The sequence below is a fragment of the Colobus angolensis genome, unplaced genomic scaffold (genome assembly GCF_000951035.1).
Source record: "Colobus angolensis palliatus isolate OR3802 unplaced genomic scaffold, Cang.pa_1.0 Scaffold698, whole genome shotgun sequence".
In the NCBI taxonomy this organism is placed as follows: domain Eukaryota; kingdom Metazoa; phylum Chordata; class Mammalia; order Primates; family Cercopithecidae; genus Colobus; species Colobus angolensis.
In genome coordinates, this window is record NW_012120687.1 from 71780 (window position 1) to 79449 (window position 7670).

A 7670-nucleotide genomic window follows, 5' to 3' on the forward strand; every position below is an offset into this window, starting at 1 on the left:
AAAAAAAAGAAAAAGAAAGAAAGAAAGGAAAAGAGCAGTTCTCATTTTCCTACTGGGCTCAACCTGCGGTGTTTTGATAAAGTGAGGTCCTGGACAGGGGAGGGACGGTCCGAAGAGGCAAAAGCAGCAGCTTCCACTGGCTGGGCAGTCACTACGCACACCGCCAGGCTGGCTCTCCACATATGCCACGTCCTTCCTCTGCATGAGACACCAGGGCAAGGGAGCCCCCCAGCAGGCCTGAGGACATGTGGAGACACACAGGGAGGTGTGGCAGACAGGCTCCAACCTTATCACACAAGGTGGGCAGCTTCCCCTAGCTGTAAGTAAATGTGAACTCCGTGGTGTGTTTCACACAAGACTCCAAGTAAGAAGGTGACGGGTGGGCGCGGTGGCTCATGCCTGTCATCTCAGCACTTTGGGAAGCCAAGGAGGGCGGATCACCTGAGGTCAGGAGTTTGAGACCAGCCTGGCAAACATGGTAAAACCCCATCTCCACTAAAAATACAATAATCAGCTGGGCGTGGTGGCACGTACCTGTAATCCCAGCTACTCAGGAGGCTGAGGCAGGAGAATCACTTGAAACTGGGAGGCAGAGGTTGCAGTTAGCAGAGATGTTGCCACTGCACTCCAGCCTGGGCAGCAGAGTAATACTCTGTCTCAGAAAGAAAACTTTTAAAAAATCTAGCCTATTTGTTTAAAGGAGATGTTAATAATTCATGCTCCCTTGAACCTCTTCAGTTTTTTGCTTTTGACAGGAAGGTTCATTAACACACACAATCAATTACTAAAAGAAATATTATCAAGCAGTAAAACCTGACATTCTATTAGCAAACAAAAAAATTCCACTTAACACTATCATACTCAAACTCAAATATCCAGAAGTCAATTTAAGTAATTTATGTCTCCTTGGCAAGAGTGTATGGATGATACCTTTTCCTGGTGATAGTTAAACCTATCCATTTTCTTACCTCACCCAGTTTCAGCTTTTATACTTTTACTGATAAAGCCCACAAAACACATAGTGTATAGAAATCTTGAGCTCTTAATTAAAAGGAACACACAGAGTTATATCTAAATCATTTGCTACAATGATCTAAACCCACTTTATTTACATCTTAGTGTTAATCAGAGGGCAAAAAGTCTTACGTTACCTTTATTTTCAGAACTGGAGCCAGTGTTGCTATCTGGCGTAGGCAACATGTGTTCATAACCCCATGATACCATGTGCTTACCCCCAAGCAAACAGGAGGAAGATCCAGGCCCTACTTCCAAAAGCAATAGCCTAAGGGAGAGAAGGAAAATCAAAGACACCGAGATGATTCATTTTAGCAAGCAGTGTACCTGCCACCCCAAAGATCAGAAACCACAATCTTAAAACTAAGATGTATAATATTTTATATGAGTATTATTCACAAAAGATATTCACAATATTTTTAAACAAAAAATTACAAAGCCATTTTTCTTAAAATGTTACAATAAAATTGTATCTGTGTGTAAAATGTATCTATTGTGTGTGTGTGTGTGTGTGTGTGTGTGTGAGAGAGAGAGAGAGAGAGAGAGGGAGGGAGGGTTATGAATTAGGAAGCATATGTACCAAAACATTAGGAGTAGTTACATTTGGGTAATGAGATTATGAATGATTTTCACTGTCGTCTTTATACCTTATCAATCATCAGCTCAAAATTTACAATCAGAATTCATTATAAGCTATTGTTTGTTTGTTTATTTATTTATCTATTTTGTGAGACAAGGTCTCACTCTGTCACTCACCCAGGCTGGAGAGTGCAGTGGCGCCATCTCAACTCACTGTAACCTCGGCCTCCAAGGGTCAAGCAATCCTCCCGCCTGAGCCTCCTGGGTAGCTGGGACAAATCAAAGCTAAGTTTTCTTCAGTTTAAAACAACTTGTTATAATTACGTTGTTTAGCCTCATGGTAATCAGAAAACAAAAATCAATAATAGACACCTTAAAATTTAAAGTAAGGAATTAAAACACACTACCAGAAAAAATTACCTCACTACAAATAAAGACAGGAAGGAAGGGAAGGAGGAAAGAAAAGAAAGAAAGAGAGCGAAAGAGATCTGAGAGAAAAGAGGAAGGAAGGGAGAAAGAACAAAAGAAAAAAGAGCAGCAAAACAACCAGAAAACCAGTAAAAAACTGGCAGTAGTATGTTTTTACCTGTTAGTAATAACTTTGAATATAAATGAATTAAATTATCCAATTAAGACAGAGTGGCTGAATGGATTAAAAGACAAGACCCAATTACATACTGCCTACAAGAAACTCAGTTCACCTATAGGCATACAAAGACTGAAAGTGAAGAGATGATAAAAGATATCCCATACCAGTGGAAACAAAAAAAGCACAAGTAGCTGTACTTAGATTATATATACTTTCAGTCAAAAAAAGAAAAAAATGAGATAATTATAAAATGAGAAAGAAGTAAACAGCAGCATAACAATTTTTAGTGCATATGCAACCCGCACTCAAGCAACTAAATACAGAAGCAAATATTAACAGACCTTAAAGGACAGATGGACTGCAATACAGTACTAGAATACCTCAACACTCCACTATAATCAACACCCCACTATCCTCAATGGACAGATCATCTAGACAACAAGACATCATCAGTTAAACTGTACTCTATACCAAATGGACCTAACGTTTACACAGCTTTCCACTCCGCAACTGCACAATGCACATTCCACTGAATAGTATATGGATTATTCTCCAGGACAGACTATGCGTTAGGCCAAAAAACAAGTCACAACACATTTTTAAAAACTGAAGTCATTATCAAGTATCTTTCCTGACCACAGTGGAACAGTACTAGAAATCAGTAACAGGAGGAAAAACTCTACAAATATATGGAAATTAAAATACACGCTCATGAACAACCAATAAATAAAAAATTTATTGAAAAAAGAATAGAAACACAAACATAACAAATTCTGTGGGATGCAGCAAAAGCAGCTGTAAGAGGAAAAGGGCATAGCTATAAATGCCTACATCAGAAAAGTAGAAAGATCTCAAATAGCCAACCTGACAGTACACCTCAAGTAATGAGAAAAACGAGAAAAATAAAATGCTAAAATTAATAGAAAGAATATCATAAAGATTAGAGAAGAAATTTTAAAAATAGAAACAAAAAATACAAAAAGTCAATGGAACAAAGAGCTGGATCTTTCAGAAAGAAATCAAAATTGACAAGCTTTAACTAGACTAAGGAAAAGAAAAAGAAAACAAAATCATAGATGAAAAAGGAGACATTACAATTGATAACATAGAAATATGAAGGAGTCTAAGAGATGACTAAAAACACTTATGTAAAAACAAGTTGAAAAATCTAGGAGAAGTGAATAAATTTCTGGACACATAACAAATTCCCAAGATAGAACGATAAATAAAAAACCTGAGGCTGGGCGCGGTGGCTCACGCCCGTAATCCCAGTATTTTGGGAGGCTGAGGTGGGTGAATCACAAGGTCAGGGGATTAAGACCATCCTGGCTAACACGGTGAAACCCCGTCTCTACTAAAAATACAAAAAATTAGCCGGGCGTGGTGGCGGGCGCCTGTAGTCGCAGCTAATTGGGAGACTGAGGCAGGAGAATGGTGTGAACCCAGGAGGCGGAGAATGCAGTGAGCTGAGACCAAGCCACTGCCCTCCAGCCTGGGCGACAGAGCAAGACTCTGTATCAAACAAACAAACAAACAGAAAACAACCTGAACAGACCAATAATGAGTAATGTAATTAAAGCAGTAATAAAAAGTCTTCCGTCAAACAAAACACAATCATGGTTTTACTGCTGAATTTTACCAAACATTTTTAAAAGAGCTAATACCAATTTCACTCAAAATATTCCCCAAAAAAATGAAGAGAAAGGAAGTCTTCCAAACTTGTTCTATGAGGACAGCATGACCCTGGTACAAAAACCGGACCAGGAAACAACACAGAAAGAAAACCACAGGCATTTTAAATATCCCTGATGAACACAGATGCAAAAAAATCCTCAGCAAAATACTTGAAAATTGCATTTGACAACACAATAAAAAGATGATCTGCCCTGATCAAGTGGGATTCATCCCAGGAGTATGAGGATGATTCCATAAAACACAAATAATTAAATGTGCGACATCACATTCAGCGAATCAAGAGCAAAAACCATATAATCATGTCAGCAGATGCTGAAAAAAATAAAAATCAACATTCCTTCATGACAAAACCCAAACAACGTAAGTACAGGAGGAACATATCTCGGCACAATAAAGGCCATATATGACAAACCCACAGCTAACATCGTAATCAGTGGGGAAAAGTTAAAAGCTCTTCCTCTAAGGCCCGGAACAAGCGTGGCTACTTTTACACCACCTTTATTCATCATAGTACCGGAAGTCCTAGGTAGGGCAATTAGACAGGACAAAGAAATAAAAGGCATCCAAATTGGAAAAAAGGAAGTCAAACCGTCTCTGTTTGCAGATGACATGATCGTGTGCACATATATATATATACACATACACATATATATAATCGTAAAGATTCCACAAAATCACCCACTAGAAATAATTTAGTCAAGTTGCAAATTCCAATATCAACATATAAAAATGAGTAGCACACCGATGTACTAATAGTGAAATATCTAAGAAAGAAATCAAGAAAGCTATTTCATTACCAAAAAAATTATATTTAGGGATAAACTTAACCAAAGACAAAAGATCCCACAATGAAAACTATAAAACATAGATGAAAGCTATTAAAGCAGACACAAGTAAATGGAAAGATATCCCGTGCCCATGCACTAGAAGAATATTCATAAACTATCTATATCACCTAATGTGATCTACAGAATCAATGCAATCCGTGTTAAATTACAAAAGACATTCTTCATAGAAATAGAAAAAAAAAATCCTAAAATTCGCATGGAAATGCAAAATACCTCAGATAGACAAAAGAATCTGGAATAAAAAGAAAACCTGGAGGCATCACAGCTAACTTCAAAACATACTACAAATCTGTAGTAAGCATGGTACTATCAAAACAGCATGGTACTATCAAAAAAAGGGGTGGGGGAGAAACAGAGAAACGAAGGAATGACAGACAGACATAGACAAGTGAAACAGAATAGAGAAATCAGAAATAAATTCACGCATTTATGGTCATTTTTAACAAAGGCATCAAGAGCACACATTTGGGAAGGACAATCTGTTCAATAAACTGTGCTAGGACCCAACACCCACATATACAAGAATACATCTAGGCTGTTATCTTACCATACACAAAAATCTACTCAAAATAAAGATTTAAATGTAGGACCTCAAACTATGAAACTACTAGAGAAGAAAACACAGGATAAATGCTTCATGAAATTGATTAAGACAAGGAATTTTCAAATAGACATCAAAAGCACAAGCAACAAAAGCAAAGATGTCATTATATTAAACTTATCAAAAGCACAAGCAACAAAAGCAAAGACGTAATTACGCAAAACTTAAAAGCTTCTGCAAAGCAGAGGAAGCAATCAGTAGAACGAAGAAACAACTCAGAGAACGGAAGAAACTATTTGCAAACTGCATCAGCCAAGGGGTTAATACACAAAATACATAAATAACTAAAACTACTCAAAAGCAAAAATACAAATAATCTGATTTAAAAAAATCTACCCCAAACCTTTGTCCCCCATCATTATTTTCCCACCTTCTTTTCTCGACCGTCTTTGCCCCCCTCCCCCTCGCCACCCTTTTTCTTCCTCCATCTACCCCAAAACATTTTCCCCACCATTTTTCCCCACTTCGCAAAGCCGCCTCTACTCTCCCGCTCACCACCCTTTTCCCCATCCATCTACCCAAACACTTTCCCCAGTTTTTCCCCACCGTCTTTTCCCCTTCTTCCTGGCCACCTTCTTTTTCCCCGTCCCACTGTCAACACTCTCTTTTGCTCCTTCATCTAAGCAAAAACATTTCCCCCCGCCTTTTCCCAAAGCGTTCTCCCCAATCCTGCTGCTCACCACTTCATCTACCAAAAACTTTTCCTCATCGGCTTTTCCTCCGCTCCTCCTTGCCACCCTCCTTCCCTTCTCCATTTACCCGAAAACATTTCCCCACAGTCTTTTCGCAAAGCCGTCTCCCCACTTCTGCTCACCTCCCTCTTTTCCCGCTCCATCGACCCCCCAGAATTTTCCCCACCGTCTTTCAGTCTTCCCCCCTTTCCCACTCGTCGTCTTCTTTGCCCTACCTGCTTGCCACTCTCTTTTCTGCCCTCCGTCTACCCCAAATTACTTTCTCATTTTTTTCCAACCCTCTTTCCCCGCTCCCTCTCGCCACCCTCTGTCCTCCTCCTCGTCACCCTCTTTTCCTCCTCCATCTACCCAAACACTTTTTACCCACCGTCTTTTCTTTCTCCACCGTCTTTCTTTTCTGCCCACTATCATTTTGCAAAACCTTGTCTTCCTCCCGCTGGCTACCCTCTTTTTCCTTCCCCTGCTTGTTACCCTCTTTCCCTCCCTCTATCTATCCAAAAACTTTTCTCCCTACTGTCTTTTCACAAAACCTTCTCTCTCCCTACTGCTTGCCCCCATTTCCCCCTCTACCACTCTCTCTTTCCTCCTCCCACTTGCCACCCTCTTTTCCAACTCCAACTACCCATTAACTTTTTCCCCACCGTCTTTCTGCAAAACCTTCCCTCCCTCCTGCTCCCCATCCTGTTTTCCCCTCCATCTAACCAAAAACTTTTTTTCCCACCACCTTTTCCCCACCGTCTTTTTGCAACGCGTACTCCTGCTCGCTATCCTCTTTTCCCTTTGGCACTAATCACCCTTTTACCTCCCTCCATCTATCCCAAAACTATTTTCCTGGTCTTACCGCTCCAGCGGCGCTGCTGTCTCCCGTCGCCGCCGCCGCCACCAACCTCAGCGAGGCGAGCCGCGAGACAGTGGCTTCAGCCTCCAGCATAGGCCTGTAATTACCCATTCCGGGTCCTCTAACCCGGGCACCGAGCAGCTCTACGCGTAAATACGTGAACCTGGAAGGCCCTGACTTTCCTTCAGCATCAGTCATGCACCGAGCTTATATACAGGAGGATTCCTGAACTGCATGTTCTGATTGGATGATAGAAAACCTCCAGGCTTACTCGGATTGCACTTTGTTATCATGCTCTGATTGGATGAGAGCAAGCCTTAAGACAACCAATCACAGCATGAAAATGAAGTCCAATCAGCGTAGGCCTAGAGGTTTTCCTCTCATCCAATCAGAACATGTAGGCCAGGAACTGCATGTATATAAAGCACGCTGAGGACTGCCTCGGGTCAGTTCAGGCTCTTCGGTGTCGGCGTTCAGTACCCGAGTTGGAGAACCAGGGAAACCGGCTGCCAGTGGTTTGTGCCTAGAGCCTCAGGTGCTGGTTCGCTGCGGTTGGTGAGGGCGACCCACTGGTAGGAGAGCGACTGGCAGCGGGAGGTTGTCCTGCCCGGCAGGAAGACAAGTAGACGGGAGAGGCATGGATGCATGCTGGAGGCTGGAGCCTGCGCCACCGCGGCTCAACTCGCTTGTGATTGGTGGTGACATCGGCCACTGCAGCTAGGCCAGAGTGGTAGAAATGTCGTGGGGTAGGTGAGTTTTCTGGGGCTGCACTGGCCGCCTGTGGGGGCAGGGGTTGGGTGTCCTATTGGGGTCA

The 7670-nt window shown here is 41.5% G+C and overlaps 1 pseudogene; it reads right to left on the reverse strand.

Annotated features, from left to right (window-relative positions):
• Nucleotides 1-182, reverse strand: part of LOC105500880 — a 5739-nt pseudogene extending 5557 nt beyond the window's left edge.
• Between the last annotated feature and the right edge of the window lie 7488 nt (nucleotides 183-7670).